Genomic DNA, 16,961 nt, shown 5'->3' with positions numbered 1-16,961 from the left:
AACATTTATGGTGGGCATGAAGGTGTCAATCAATAGTGATAGCAATTTGGGTTCAAAGAGAAAATGGACTTACCCAGAGTTGAGATTTTTGTGTTAGAGTAGGGATCCAAACTAAGACTATTTGACTCCGAAGAGGGCAGAAGTTTGGGTAATAGATGTGGAGAAAAAAGAACAACCAAATCTCAAATAGTTGCCATTAATTTAAGAATGGAAACAAGGTTTCCAGAACTTTAAGTCCAAGTAATATAATTTTTATGAGGATAGGAGGGGTGTATCAATAAGGAAAGGTATATTGACTGCCATCTAGCCCCCAGCTTCTAACTCTTATACCCAAGAAACTGTGTTCATAATGGCTTTGGAAGACAAGATTTTATAGAATTACTTAGAAAACTACTTATGTATTTTGACATTTATTTATAAAATGTAATAATTCTATTCACCATTTGTGTCTAACATTTCAGCAACATGGCATGACATTTTTGTCTCTAAACTTCATACTCAACAACCATGCAACTGAGTTACAAAAAAAAAAAAAACCCACAGGTCTCAATGTTTTTAGCAAGTTTATGGTTTTGTATTTGTTGGTCGCATTCATGGCTATCCTCAGAAGCATGTGGCTCATGGGATATGGACTAAACTTGCCTAAACTTTAAAAATTGAAAGGTAACAGTTTGTTGGTTGTTAAATGAATATGTTTTATAAACAGAGCCTATTTAAAATGCCTTTATTCTTCTCTTGAAGTGACTACCTTCTTTTTGTTGTTTGTACATATTTTGTTGAGGTTTTCTTCTATCAGGGATACTAGCATGCAATTTCCCCCTTTCTCCCTTTTATTTAAAATAGGTTTTTTTCGGATGTAGATCTCTCCTGAGAGTCACAGCCAGAACACAGCAAATACATAGGCGAATGCCAGCAGCAAACCACTGAACTGAGAATAGGACCCCCGTTGAAGGAATCAGAGAAAGGACTGAAAGAGCTTGAAGGGGCTCGAGACCCCATATGAACAACAATGCCAAGCAACCAGAGCTTCCAGGGACTAAGCCACTACCTAAAGACTATACATGGACTGACCCTGGACTCTGACCTCATAGGTAGCAATGAATATCCTAGTAAGAGCACCAGTGGAAGGGGAAGCCCTTGGTCTTGCCAAGACTGAACCCCCAGTGAATGTGATTGTTGGGGGGAGGGTGGTAATGGGGGGAGGATGGGGAGGGGAACACCCATAGAGAAGGGGAGGGACAGGGGTTAGGAGGATGTTGGCCCAGAAACCAGGAAGGGGAATAACAATCAAAATGTAAATAAGAAATACTCAAGTTAATAAAGATGGGGAAAAGAAAAAGAAATGTTAGGGGCTGGAGAGATGGCTCAGCGGTTAAGAGCATTGACTGCTCTTCCAGAGGTCCTGAGTTCAAATCCCAGCGACCACATGGTGGCTCACAACCATCTCTAAAAGGGATCTGTTTCCCAATTCTGACGTGCATGAAAACAGAGCATTTATGTACATAAAATACATAAACAATTTAAAAAAATAGGTTCTTTGATCATGCAATATATTCTGATTATAGCTTCCACTACCTCTACCCTCTCAGTTCCTTTCTACTTCTCCACATCTTCAGATCCACTATCTTTCTATCTTTCATTAGAAAAGAACAAACTTCTAAAGGATAACAATAAAACATGTCAAAATAAAATAGGATGAAGCAAAATCTATCATATTGAAGTTGGACATGGCAACCCATGGGAGAAAAAGAGTTCCAAGATCAGGCACAAAAGTCAAAGACTCACTTGTTTTCACAGTCAGGAATCTATAAAAACACAAAGTTGAAAGCTATAACATATATGTAGAGGACCTCCTGCAGACCCATGTAGGGTCTATGTTTGCTGCTTCTATCTCTGTGAGCTCCTATGTACCTTGCTTAGTTGCTGCCTTGTTCTTCTGGTTGTTCTCTCTGGCTTTTATAGCCTTCCTGCCTCCTCCTAAGGCCAGGGATCTGATGGAGACCTCATATTTAGTGCTGTGTGTTTCAAGGTCTCTCTCTCTCTCTCTCTCTCTCTCTCTCTCTCTCTCTCTCTCTCTCGTGTGTGTGTGTGTGTGTGTGTGTGTGTGTGTGTGTGTGTGTGTGTAATGTCTGGCTGTGGGTATCTGTATTTGTTCCCATCTGCTGTGGAAGAAGCTTTTCTGATGATGGCTGATTGACTAAATAAAGCACTGATCTGTGAATATAGCAGAATATTATAAGGGCTAATTTTATCAGTGCTTTAAAAAAAGACCAGTAGTATTGGGTTTTATACTAGGTCGCTGGGCTATCTAGTCTCTTGTTCTTGGTCTCCCAAGAAGTGTTGTGTATGGGTTCCACATCATCTAGTGGGCCATACGTCAGATTGAACATTGGTTGACTACTCCCACAAGTTCTGTGCCACCATTGCCCCTGTACATATTGCATGCAAGGCAGATTGCGGGTCAAAGGGTCTGTAACTGGGTTGATGTCCACAGTTCTCTTCTGGCACCCTTAAGAGCACCTTCCCACACCAAGGAAACAGGGACAGAGGTATGACATTTCAATGAAGGTACCAGTACTACCTCTCCATGCTGCCTTGTGGGCACTTTTTAAAATTAAATGTCTACGTGACTGTATGTCTGCAATCTATTTTATTTAGTCTGCAAAATGCTGAGACTGTAGAATTTTGGTGTTTAAGTCACTCTATCTGTAATATTTGTATGGCATCACTATAAAACTAAGACATTTTCTGTGCTTAAGAAATTGGTTGACGCTCAGGTCTCTCTTTATTTTTTCTCCAAGTGTTGTGCTGTTGCTGTTTGCTTTTGCTGTGGCAGTGTAAAAGCATCTGTGGAAATGACTGGTCCAGCAGAAGGAAGCAACTGAGACAACTTGTAAGTAGATCCTATCATGGTCTGGGAACAAGCAGAAAAGCATAAGAAGAAATCAAACTGAGGGACAATTGGTCTGTGTAGTCATGGTATCTGCCTTCAACTGATGATCAAGTAGAGATCATGTAGAGATAGATGCAGGTTGTGTGGAGTCTTCTAGCATGGAAGCTGGGTCTGTCTGCTGGCCTATAACTTTGCCTCTAGTGTGGTATTCACCTGGGTGATAGCAGTACAGGAACTTCCCCATGAGAGAGATTTTTACAATATTATCTTCTGTATTGTCTCTAAGCTACCAGGGAACCAAGAGTAGTCCTCGGTTGTTTATCCTATGCAAGGACATTCCAATATACAAATTTGAGGTCATATCAATGAAAAGAATTTTTAAAATACTTGGCACAAATGAAATATATGATTCTTAAAGCTACTACTTAGAATCAGATAACAAAAACTGGGTGTGTGTTAGGTTTTAGGCCTGGCTGTTGACAACTGACAGAGCTCCTTCAAAGCTCAAGGTTTTGTGGTGTGCCTATGTGAAAAACTGTCTTTACTGCAGTAGGGCAGTATGTTGTTTCAGTCATTTAACAGATATTTTCAATTGTCTTCTCGGGTAGTTTCTATGTTAACAACCAGTACCTCAGCATTTCAACAAACACCTTTCCTATAAAAACAAAACAACAAAACACAATACTGCATAAGGGGCTGCAAAGAAGCTGCATTTCTTATTGTGAAGTGATCAGTTGACCAAGATATTAGAAATTGCTTTTTTTAGTGAGCATCATTTCTTGTCCCAAAATTATGCTGGTAAAGAGGGACTTTCTTTTCATGATGGTAGGGTATATGAGTATAGATTATGGTCTGCTCTAAATGTAGAACCTGTAAGATCCAAGTCCATGGGGGAATGTGTTCATAAGCAGTATTTCAGAACCAGCCAGTAGTGTTTCAACATTTCACTTAATAGGAAAGGATGTAAAAGCATGCTGTTGCTGCATGTACAAAGCTGTCATGTGACTGGCAAAGATAACCCAGGATTTTACTAAAATTGAGCCGTTAAATATTTGTACTGGTCTTTCTGCTACATTGGGTATAACGGAAAGTGAGTCACACACATTTTTACCTCTTTGGGACCTAGTGAATCATCTTGGGATTAGCAGTTTAGCAGTTTCAGTCAATAAGGCTTCTGGAATCACCATAATTATGTAGTTGCTGGAAACGAAATCAGGTGTATCTTTGGGAGATGGCTGACGGAATGTAAGCACTAGCAGATGTAAATTTGTATCTATCTGGCCTGGATCTGGTTGTCTGGGAAAACCTCATTGTTTCTAGACCTTGACAGATTGAACTGGAATTGAACCAGCTTGGAGATAGAAACAAGTGTAACAGCTGTTTGACTTCCATGTTCAGCCAGCTATGAAGCTTCCAATTTACCTGGCAGTACATGTTGAATAAATAGGAAATTTTTGTCCAAAATTTTTATCTCTGAGTTAAAATTCCCAGAGAAATAGTTAGCTTTCCAGGAATCCTCTACAAGTTGTAATAAACCACCTGCCTTCTGCAGAAATAACCGACAGAAGTAGAATATGGGCCAGGATTACTATTCACATTTAACTTAATCACACTAGCCTAATCCCAAAACACTTTATATAGAGGAAGTACTCACCTTCTTACCTACTAGACATTAACATTAGAATTTGAGTTTTCATTTTTTTTGGAAGAGATCTATGATAAACACATTTGTGAGTGACTGGAACTAAGGATACCCCAAAGCCACTCATACTCTTTTTATTACAGCTTAGAGTAGTAGTACACACCTGTTATCCCACCACATTGGAGAGGGAGGCAGTAGGAACAGGAAATCAAGGCCAGCCTCAGCTACAACTAGCTCGAGGCCAGCTGGGGCTACACAAGGCCCTGTGTCAAGAAACAAAAATCAATCAATTCATATGGAAAACAATTAGAGGGACTATACGGTTTAGTATTTAGACTGATGACTGGTTTTAAGGGAATCCATATTTTTTATAATATAGCAGGGCTTTAATATCCTAACAGAAATCGAAGAAAATTAAGTAGACTGAAAGAAAACTTTTATATCTGACTTATAATTTGTCAGAATGATTTGTCATCATCTTCAGCAGGATGTTCTGTTTGTCAGACACCTGCGGCACACATGTTTTCTATTCCTATTACCTCTGAGTGTCCAGCTATTGATTTGAGACTGCTGCTGCTAACTTCTCCTTTTTCCTCTATCTGTGGATGTGGGTGACCTAGGGACTAGCAAATTTGAAATGCCATGGTTCAGAATTGCACAGTCACATATTGCACACAATGGTAGATCATAAAAGTGATCACTCTCTCCCATCCTTTCTCCTATCTCGTCAAAACAGACAGTGAAGTGTTTTCCCCTGCTATTCCCTGTGGGGAACTCCATGTGAAGTTTCATAAATCTGAGCCAAAATGCACTCCTTGGAAACACTTTTGAGTTTCCAATACATGTATGTATTCTCTCTGCACCGACTGAGACTTGCTTCAGCAGATATATTTTCAGATGCCTTCTTTATGTGAACGAAATGGTGACTGTATTTTTTTCTGGGAGTGCTTTTCCTTTTCACTTTTAAGATCTTTCTAGTCAGAGGAAATAAAGGTGTAGTGGATGCTTGATATGTAGTTATTTAAAATTGAAATGCATCGAATTAAGATTAACTTACTCCTCCTTCAATTACACATGTTGTATAGTTTTGATGGTGATGGGATGGGCAGTGACTTGGCAATGACAAGAGGTGGTGGTTGGTACTAGATGTCAGCAATCATGGGACTTACATTGGTAGGTGTCCTAATTAGCTTCAGCTGTCAATTTGACACGGTAAACAGTTATCTGAAGAAATCTTAATTGGGGGATTGCCCAGATTAGATTGGCCTATGACCATGTCTGTGAGGGATTGTCTTTTTCTCTTTTTTTGATAATTCTTGGTGAAAGGCCAAGCCCAGAATGCATGGCACTATCCCTAGGCAGATGGTCCTGGGGTGTATAAAAATGCTGGCTGAGCATGAGCCAGTGGAGCCAGCCAGGAAGTAGTATTCCTTTGTGATCTCCTGTTCTTTTCCTGCCTCTGGGTTCCTGATGTGAGCTCCTGCCCTGGTTTTCCTCAATGATAGACTGTTACCTCGAAGTGAAACCTGTATTAAACCCCTTCTTTCACAAGTTGCTTTTGGTTATATAGATTATCATAACAACAGACAGCAAACTAGACCATATCTATCATGGTGGATTGTACTGTACTTCTCCTTGGAAACAGACAAGTTATTTTCATTCCCACCATCCCTGTGGGTCTCATTAGCACTGCATTAGTAAAGGTCTAACTTTCCCCAAGATATGCAGTGGTGGAAGGGAGCAGCTAACTGTAAGATTGGTCTCAGGCCTGTTGCATCTTCTGAAACAATGACTTAGGAAGTATGGGCAACTTTGTGGACCATTTCCTTTCTCTTCTTAGTTAGCAAAACGTTGAATGTCAATTTTCTTATTCTCTGCATAGATTTAGCGACTACTTCTGTGATGACAATTTCTCTTTTAGGTTAATGATAGTCTCAAATCATGATGGCGTGTTTTCCAGGGGAAGTACAAACCCATATTACTTGATGCTAAAACAGTCCATCCTACATGGGTTATATCAATAGACTGACTATGATACAAAGAGACATTTATGTGTATTGAATATTGTACCTATTAAACATATACTGTTTTACATACACACATACATAAATATGCCCACACACACACATACATACAAAATACTTATTCTTTTTTGACTGTAAGTTGATCCTTTGTCCATTATATTTAGTAGCTGCTTACTGTTGGATTGCATGGACAGTATTACTTTTTGTGTGTATATAATAAAATAATACCTGACTCAATGTTATATTCCATTTCATAAAATTTCATGTGTGTATGCATGTGCATGAATGCATGTATATACCTTTTCAAGTATGTAGAGGTTAGAAAATAATTTTCTTTAAAAAGATTTACTTAGCTTAACATGGTGATACATGCCTTTAATCATAACACTTGGGAGCCAGAAACAGGTTAATCTATGTGAGTTCAAGCCTATCCTGGTCTATGTGGGGAATTCCAGAATACTCAGGGCTATTTAGAAAGACCTTGTTTAATATTTATTTGGACACTGTTGTTAGGACAAAACGACAACCAACAGATTGGGAAAAGATCTTTACCAGTCCTACAACTGATAGAGGGCTCATATCCAAAATATACAAAGAACTCAAGAAGTTAGACTGCAGGGAGACAAATAACCCTATTAAAAGATGGGGTTCAGAGCTAAACAAAGAATTCACAGCTGAGGAATGCCGAATGGCTGAGAAACACCTAAAGAAATGTTCAACATCTTTAGTCATAAGGGAAATGCAAATCAAAACAACCCTGAGATTTCACCTCATTGGTATGTGAGAATGGCTAAGATCAAAAATTCAGGTGACAGCAGATGCTGGCGAGGAGGTGGAAAAAGAGGAACACTCCTCCATTGTTGGTGGGATTGCAGACTGGTACAACCATTCTGGAAATCAGTCTGGAGGTTCCTCAGAAAATTGGACATTGAACTACCTGAGGACCCAGCTATACCTCTCTTGGGCATATACCCAAAAGATGTCCCAACATATAAAAAAGACACATGCTCCACTATGTTCATAGCAGCCTTATTTATAATAGCCAGAAGCTGGAAAGAACCCAGATGCCCTTCAAGAGAGGAATGGATACAGAAAATGTGGTACATCTACACAATGGAATATTACTCAGCTATCAAAAACAACGACTTTATGAAATTCGTAGGCAAATGGTTGGAACTGGAAAACATCATCCTGAGTGAGCTAACCCAATCACAGAAAGACATACATGGTATGCACTCATTGATAAGTGGCTATTAGCCCAAATGCTTGAATTACCCTAGATGCCTAGAGCAAATGAAACTCAAGACGGATGATCAAAATGTGAATGCTTCACTCCTTCTTTAAAAGGGGAACAAGAATACCCTTGGCAGGGAAGAGAGAGGCAAAGATTAAAACAGAGACTGAAGGAACACCCATTCAGAGTCTGCCCCACATGTGGCCCATACATATATAGCCACCCAATTAGACAAGATGGATGAAGCAAAGAAGTGCAGACTGACAGGAGCCGGATGTAGATCGCTCCTAAGAGACACAGCCAGAATACAGCAAATACAGAGGCGAATGCCAGCAGCAAACCACTGAACTGAGAATAGGACCCCCGTTGAAGGAATCAGAGAAAGAACTGGAAGAGCTTGAAGGGGCTCGAGACTCCATATGTACAACAATGCCAAGCAACCAGAGCTTCCAGGGACTAAGCCCCTACCCAAAGACTATACATGGACTGACCCTGGACTCTGACCTCATAGGTAGCAATGCATATCCTAGTAAGAGCACCAGTGGAAGGGGAAGCCCTGGGTCCTGCTAAGACTGAACCCCCAGTGAACTAGACTGGTGGGGGGAGGGCGGCAATGGGGGGAGGGTTGGGAGGGGAACACCCATAAGGAAGGGGAGGGTGGAGGGGGATGTTTGCCCGGATACCGGGAAAGGGAATAACACTTGAAATGTATATAAGAAATACTCAAGTTAATAAAAAAATATAAATATAAAACCATATGAAATCATAAAAAAAAGAGAGGAATGGATACAGAAAATATGGTACATCTACACAATGGAATATTACTCAGCTAGCAAAAAACAATGACTTTATGAAATTCATAGGCAAATGGATGGAACTGGAAAATAACATCCTGAGTGAGGTAACCCAATCACAGAAAAAACACACATGGTATGCACTCATTGATAAGTGACTGTTAGCCCAAATGCTTGAATTACCCTAGATGCACAGAACACATGAAACTCAAGGATGACCAAAATGTGAACGCTTCACTCCTTCTTTAAAAGGGGAACAAGAATACCCTAGGGAGGGAATAGGGAGGCAAAGTTTAGAACAGAGGCAGAAGGAAGACCCATTCAGAGCCTGCCACACATGTGGCCCATACATATACAGCCACCCAATTAGATAAGATGGATGAAGCAAAGAAGTGCAGGCCGACAGGAACCGGATGTAGTTCTCTCCTGAGAGACACAGCCAGAATACAGCAAATACATAGGCGAATGCCAGCAGCAAACCACTGAACTGAGAAAGGGACCCGTGTTGAAGGAATCTTAGAAAGGACTGAAAGAGCCTGAAGGGGCTTGAGACCCCATATGAACAACAATGCCAACCAACCAGAGCTTCCAGAACTAAGCCACTACCTAAAGACTATACATGGACTGACCCTGGGCTCCGACCTCATAGGTAGCAATGAAGAGCCTTGTAAGAGCACCAGTGGAAGGGGAAGGGGAAGCCCTTGGTCCTGCCAAGACTGAATCCCCAGTGAACGTGATTGTTGGGGGGGAGGGTGGTAATGGGGGGAGGATGGGGAGGGGAATACCCATACAGAAGGGGAGGGGGAGGGGTTTGGGGGATGTTGGCTGGGAAACTGGGAAGGGGAATAACAATCGAAATGTAAATAAGAAATACTCAAGTTAATAAAGATGGAAAAATATTTATTCCAATTTTATACATATGGAATTTTATTTGCATATATACATACATAATTATGTATGTATGTATGTATGTATGTATGTATGTATGTATGTATATTGGTGACTGCAGAATCCAGAAGAAGGCATGAGATTCTCTGGAACTGAAGTTATAGACAGTTGTTAACCATACTCCGGGTATTGGAAATTGAACCTGGGCCTTCTAAAAGAGCAACACATGATTTCCACCAATAAACCATCTCTCCAGTGTCTGAAGTTTACATTTCTCTCTCTCTCTCTCTCCTCTCTCTCTCTCTCTCTCTCTCTCTCTCTCTCTCTCTCTCTCTCTCTCTCTCTCCATACATACATGTATACATCTATCTATCTATAGATAGTTGCCTCAATATATAATTCTGCAAATAATTGTAATATTGAAAAAAATTCCTAATATATTGAAAGTTTTTGTTGTTTTTCTTGTTCTTGTTTCTTTTTTCTATCAGAAATAGGAACTTATATTTAACATTGGCTTGGTATTTGTGTGCAAATATGGATAGTTTCTTCTGGACAATAATGTTTCACAATTCTTGAATGCCTAGAATTGTTTTGGAAGATTTTTCTTATAAAGTCAATGCTTGCTCCATTGACTTGAGGCTAATTCAGACTTGATTTTGGTAACTACTTGAGGGCTTTTTGCTGAATAAACTGATATTGATTTATTGGGGTATACTGCATTGCATGTGAGAGTGTATGATTTTATTTGTAGTACTTTTGCAAAGCCTGGGAAGCAATGTGGGACTGGTTCATGAAATAAATTGAGATGTTTTACCTCCATTTTTCTGATTGTATAGAGATGATATATGGTGGAATTACTTGCCCTTATAATGTTGGAAAAACACACATCTATAAGATTCTATGAAAATGAAGCAGTTTTTAAAAAGACTTTGAAATGCCCATTGTTTTCCTTTTCACTTTCTTTTGTTTTTATTTTTATTTTTCTTCATTTTTGTTTCTTTGTTTTGAAGCAGGCTAGCTTTGAATTTGCTAGGTGGCCTAGGCTGGCCTTCAACTTGCAATTTTCTGGCCTCTAACTGCTGTGTGCCGGGATTAAAAGTTTGGACTGCTACAAGTTTTATGCAAAATTGATCTACTTGATTGCTTCTTCCATGATTGTTGTCTTACTGGCTTTTTCATAGCTATCTATTGCCACCTGCTTTCTTCTTTCATTGGATATTTTCTCTGCATTATGTGTGTGTGTTTGTGTGTGTGTGTGTGTGTGTGTGTGTGTGTTATATGTACTTTTATGTGTGTGCACATATATATTCAGGAGTGTACACTTGTAAAATGTAGAGATCAATGTTGGAATGTTTTCCTCAATCACTCTTCACCTTAGTTTTTGAGACAGGGTTTCTTTTTCTTTTTTTAATTATGATTTTTTATTATGTTTAATCTTTTTTTTACAGTCCAGTCGTTATCCCCCTTCCATTCTTTCCTTCATCCAATTCTTGCTCCTCCACCTCCAAGAGGATGTTCCCACACCCCCACACTCCCACTCAAACCCCACCCCACCAGGCCTCAAGTCTCTTGAGGGTTAGGTACCCCTTCTCTCACTGAGACCATACCAGTCTGTCCTCTGCTGTATATTTGCCAGAGCCTCAGATCAGCTACTGTATCCTGAGGCATGGTTTCTTTACTGAATGGATAGCTCACTATTTCGGCTAAACTGAATGGCCAGAAAAGTGTCAGGAATTTGCTTTTCTTAGTCTCCTACTCTTGATTTACAGATTTTGAGGGGACATTTGACTTTTTATGTGGGTCTGGGGATTCTAACTCAGGTTTTCATGCTTTCGCTTTACTCACTGAGCATCTCCTCAGTTCTATGTTTGTATGATTTTTAATTCTTGTTGAACATCATGTAGTTGGGCCACTTGTCCTTCATCTTTGTCTATACTAATATTTGCATTTTTCTCTTCAGTTGACTCTGGTTTTCTTCCACATTGTCATATTGCTTTTAGCTTGCTAGTCTTTGTAGCTAATGAAATAGTTATTTCTGTCTGATCTTTTCTTTAATGGAAGTTATTTAGAAGAAGATTTTGAATTTAAACATGCATAAACGTTTCTGTCTTATGCTTATAAATTACTTGTTTGGTTTTGCTGTACTTAATGGGGTCTGTTTAGTTTCTATTTTGGTGACATTTGATGGCAAATTGAAAAATTAATCACTGCATGTTGACTTAACAAATTAAATTGCAATTTTGAAGACTGAACATTGTGTATATCTATCAGAGCCTTTATTCAAAAACAGTAAGTGACAATGCTCATCAATTAAACAAAAGGCACTATTTTTATTATAAAGTCTCTCCATTTCTAGCAATCCCTCAGCTTTCCTGTTGTGTTGTACCACAGGCCACATCCTAGAATTCATAAATTCATGATTTCTCTACCAAAAGATCCTAAGAAAAATCAGGACTATTCTGTGAAAAGCACTTCAAATTTTGTTAGCAGATATTATGGAAGTGTGAAGTGTTTGGGCAAAATTTTTTTCCCCAGGGAAGGAGGAATGAGATTCAGGTGAGCTAAAATATTTCCTCCTTAATTGTTATGAAACAATTCCGTGTAGGCTGAGAGAAAAATGTTTAAAAGCAGGAAATCAAATCCCAGATGATTTCAAACAAAATTGAAAACAAGAATAAAAAGAATAAAGAAGAATAAAAACTAGGTTCATATGTCTGCTGTCTGCTCCGACTTTAACTTTTGATTATTTTGTTTATTTGCATCCCCAAAGTTGCCCCTGCTCCTAGAGTTCTTCACCCTGTGCCCCTCTCCTTCACCTCTGAGAGGGAACTCCTCCTGCTCCTGAGCATTCCCCTTCCATGGAGCATCAAGTCTCTACAGAAGACTGAGGCCAGACTAGCCTAGGAACTCCCAGAGACTAAGCCCCCAACCAAAGAGCATACAGGGACTGGCCCAAGTCCCTCAGCACATATGTCTGCAACTTCTCATCTCATTCCTGCCCATACTGCCTAGTTTCTTGCCACAAGGGTCAACTTGTCATCACTCAAATACATCATATTTCTTCTCTCTTAGAATATCTCTTAGTAAAGAGTCCTATCTCTTTACTATAAATACATTCCAAGTCCCGAGGACTCTAATTCTTTCTTGGAACTCTGAGTATGGTGTACTTCTTGAGTATCTATATTTTGAACCCAGATTTGTATAGTTTTGAATCCCATATCCACTATTAACTAACAAGTTGGCATTACCTTGTAAGGCCTTCATTTTACTATGTATAAAATGGGGATAATAACCTTACCTCCTACAATTGTATTAAATAAGCCAAACAATGGTGATAATAATTATTTTCCATCATTGGAATTCATTTTTTACTTGTTCACTGTCTCATTCGTTGTGAAATTTAAATAGCCAATTATTTATCTCTATAAATTAAGAGGCCTTTTTCTTTTTCCAAATTGGGAGTGAATTAACTTCAATATTGGTAGTGCCCACCAATCAGATTTGATGTTGCTGTCCACAGGACCTACCCAACACAGTTTTATTATTTTTGTAGTTCCAAACATTGTGAAACAATTAATACTATTATTGCTAACTGCTATATCAGCATATCCTTGATTACATCTATGTATTCATTTAATGGCTTTATTTGCAAGTGAATATCAACAGTAATATGCTATTAGAGCTTTATTTTTATTCTTAGTGGCAATGCTCCTTAACAAAAGACATAGGGTATAGCTTATCACAAGCTTCATTACACTTGACCCTGCTGATCTTTATAATTTGGATCAACATTTATTGACCAACGTGTTCCAATGAACTCATTTGAATTCAGTCAATACAATCAACCTGCTGTGCATCTCAATATAGGTCAATAAATTTATATTCGGACATTAATGACTTATTAGTTAAAAGTTTTATGAAGCAATACAAGGCAGTATCTTGTTAGGTACATTAGTTCTGTCATTCATTTGACTTGCAGGTTCTGGCCTTGGTGAGAAGAAGGTTGTAGCAGAGTTTAAAATGTTAACAATCAAATCGTATTCATACATATTCCAGATATAACCCCACAAGCCACAGAATAGATAAAGATCTACAGACTAACACTTTAAAATAGCAGGCCTTTCATCAAACACATTTGGGAAATGTGACAGAGTAGAAGCATTTGTGTTCAATTACATTCTTGTGCCGTTTTGCTTGCTCCTAGCATATTTTAATCAGAATTTCAAATTTTGTTCCTCCCAAATCTGCCTCATTTATGCATTGTTTATGAATGTGAGTATATATTCTTCCCAGCAGGGCTTTGTGATTTGAATAGTTGCCTGAATTCAATATTAATAAAGAGTTGAACTTTATTAGGTTTCTCTACCTTTTCATCCTAGAAAACTGCTTTGCATACAATGTTTGTCATGATAGTAATAGGAAAAACAATCACAAGACTTTAGACACCTGTCTATAATTCATCCTGTTATTTTCTGCATTCATGTCATATTTTCTGAGCTCTATGTGATCAGAATTAGAATCCAGGACTACTTGGCTCAATTTTCTTGGTGGTTGGGGTTTGTTTGGAAAAGCTGTGAGAGGTTATAGGTGGCATCCCTAGGATTCACTTTTGGATCTACAAAGACAGCAAATTGTACCAACATCAAGTTAGATGTGTAAATAATGCCACCATTTGAATTGTAATGATTTCATAAAGTTTAACTTCATTTTCATTTTATTCATTTTTTTAAATCAAGCCAGGGTCTCACCATGTAATTAAGCTGTCTTGTATCTTTCTACATAACCAGGGCTAGCCTTGACCTCACAGTCCTCTTATTTAAGTTTCTTGAGTGCTGTAATTTCACCATGCCTGTCTTCTTTTCATTAGACCAGTAATTTTCAATATGGCATGATTTTCCTTCCCTGAGGAACATGTGACAATATCTGAAGACATTTTAATTGACATAGTCGATATACCAGTGTAGGGGTTCTTCCTGGCTCCCAATTAGCCCAATTAGTCACTAAACATTCTTAGTTGCATATGGCAACCTCTATCCAAGAGTTATCTGGGCTGAATTGTCTATGATACTGAGAAACCGAAAAATTATATTTTGTTTTAGCTCTAGTCATCAGAAGGAGAAGCCATGATTCATTCTTTCAGCGAGCTCACATTATGTAACTCGGTTTTTAAATTGCCATTTACCTGTGTCAGATGCACAGCAGTGAATCTACTTCTCCATGAGGGAAATTGGTTTCAGTTAACTGATAACCTCACCTTAGTAGTTTCCTTCCCAGCACATCAAAGCTCATAGTAAGACTTGCTGCAGCAAGTGCACTTTTGAGTGCCCTTATGACATCTAAAGACTCTGGCTTTCATACTGTGCTGCTCTATTGTTTATAAGCTAGCGGTAATTTATTTATGGAGATTGGGCTCTCTCCCTTTCTTTCTCTCTCTTCCCCCTGCCCTCCATCTCTTCTCTCTCTTTGCTATTTTGCTTTCTTCTTTACCCCCATCCACTCCCTCTGTTTCTTACTTTCTCCTAAAACTGTATTTTATCTGGAGGCAAGATACTAAGTGAAAGCCATCCTGCATTTGTGTGAGTGTGTGGCAGGGGGTAGCTGTCTAGCTGTCCCCTTGGCATTCATGTAACACTTTTTAGTGTACTAAAGTCATTTCCTTTTGATTTTTTGAAACTAGTTTCATAAATAATTACCTAACTCACATGTACAACAACTCATTTGTTTTGTTTGTCCTTAGAATTTCTGTTTTCATGTCATTTCTGGGAGATCCTTCCTGAATCAGTTTAGAGCAGCACTGAACAAAATCTCACTTTAATTCTAAATTCTTTAGGTTTCTATAGACTATTAATGTATAGAACCAAAGGATGACTATGTAAATGCACATAGATATATATGTATCTATCTGCATGCTGGACACAAATATGGTCTCTGTTACAACTATTCAATTTACAAGTGAATGAATATAGCTATATTACAATAAAAAATGTAGTTATGGACACTGCAACTTTTGAATGTGTGTAATCCTTTGGCATTCATATGGTTTCGTTTTCAAGTCTTTAAAGTTTAGAGGTATATATTTCTGCTATGGAGAGGTTTGTAAGAACGTTTAGTATATCAGATCCTGTATATTTGGTATATCAGATCCTGTAACAATCTTTTTGGGGGGAAAGATTATTTTGTTGAAGAAAAAGTAGCACGGGCAAATGGCTACTTTTGAATAAAAAACAATATCATAGGTATGTATGTATATATGGAATGTATTTGGTTTTTATGATTGTACATGGTTCATATACATCAAAGCAGATGAAGCAAGGATATCTAGCACAGCAATAACAAAAACACAAGTTAAATATCTTAAATGTATTCAACAAAATTGGTTGCTGGTATATCCTGGCTTATAGCTTGTTTTATTTCTCAAAAATGTCCCAGTTGCATAATTCACCTATGTTGTGGCTGAAGAGTATCCCATTCTGGATATTTATTCATTTATTCCTTGACAGTTGTTTTCCATATCTTGACCGTTGTGAATAGTACTTACTACAAAGGACATGAGAGTACAGAAGTATTTACAGGGCAATAAGTTCATTTCTTTTCATTATACAGCCAGAATACTGATTGCTAGGTCATCTGGTAGTTCTGACTTTCAACTTTTGGGGGAGCTTTTATAAGGTTCACTGAAGTGATTATACCTATCTGAATTGTCACTACCATTATACCGAGGTTCCATTTTGTACATATTGCCAGCACTTGTTACCTATTTAAAAACTTCAAATGGAAACAGGTAGGTTTTAAAATAGTGATTGCCAAAGGTAGGGGTGTGGGGGAAAAATGAGGACTTGTATGCCAAAAGACACCTCAGGAGTTCATGAAACGATGCTGCTTTGGGAATTTCCACTATATGCATTGATTATAGCTGTTCCTGCCACAAATAAAGTCAGTAACTGTTTTACTGTATATTTGTGCTTCATAAAATCATGTATGCTTTTAGATATACACAGCGGAATTTAATTTTTCAAATATTCTTTAAAATGTTTGTGGATATCTATGGTGGTTTGAATTAGAATGGCCTCCATAGGCTCATTAAGGTTGAATACTTTGTCCCTAATGTGTTGAACTGTTTGGGAGTGATTAGGAGTTGTGGCCTTGTTGGAAGAGGTGTGTCACTGTGACTGGAATTTTACTTTTCAAAAGACTCGTGCCACTCACTCTCATGTGCTGTCTGCTCCCTGCTTGTAGATGAGATGTGAGCTATCAGCTGTTCCTGCTACCATGCTCTTGCTTTTCTCTCATGGATTCTAACTTTCTGGCACCATGAGTTCAATGTTTTCTTTTACAGTTGCCATGGTCATGTTGGTCCATAACAGCAATAGAAGAGTAAATGATAACAACCCTGGAAGGAGCAAAAGTGAATGCTGTGTTTGAACTTATTAAATTGGTACACTACACATTTCCAAAGGTAGTTCAGTTTCACTTAACCAATCCTTCT

At 38.4% G+C, this 16,961-nt stretch overlaps 1 protein-coding gene across 3 annotated transcripts in view; it reads left to right on the top strand.

Annotated features, from left to right (window-relative positions):
- Mageb18 (MAGE family member B18) overlaps nucleotides 1-16,961 on the top strand; it is a 756,240-nt gene that overhangs the window by 299,618 nt on the left and 439,661 nt on the right. For 2 of the 3 annotated variants that reach the window (NM_001434087.1, XM_087599980.1), the window contains one exon: nucleotides 2,802-2,893. The gene's annotated coding sequence lies outside the window, so the exon portion shown is untranslated. Of the gene's footprint in view, nucleotides 1-2,800; nucleotides 2,894-16,961 lie in introns of those variants that run through there. The other variant, XM_087599982.1, reaches the window with a different exon arrangement.

Source organism: Rattus norvegicus, chromosome X (genome assembly GCF_021556685.1).
Source record: "Rattus norvegicus strain SHRSP/BbbUtx chromosome X, alternate assembly SHRSP_T2T, whole genome shotgun sequence".
Classification (NCBI taxonomy): domain Eukaryota; kingdom Metazoa; phylum Chordata; class Mammalia; order Rodentia; family Muridae; genus Rattus; species Rattus norvegicus.
The sequence above is the reverse complement of the archived record's forward strand: the minus strand, read 5'-3'. Positions and strand labels throughout refer to the sequence as shown.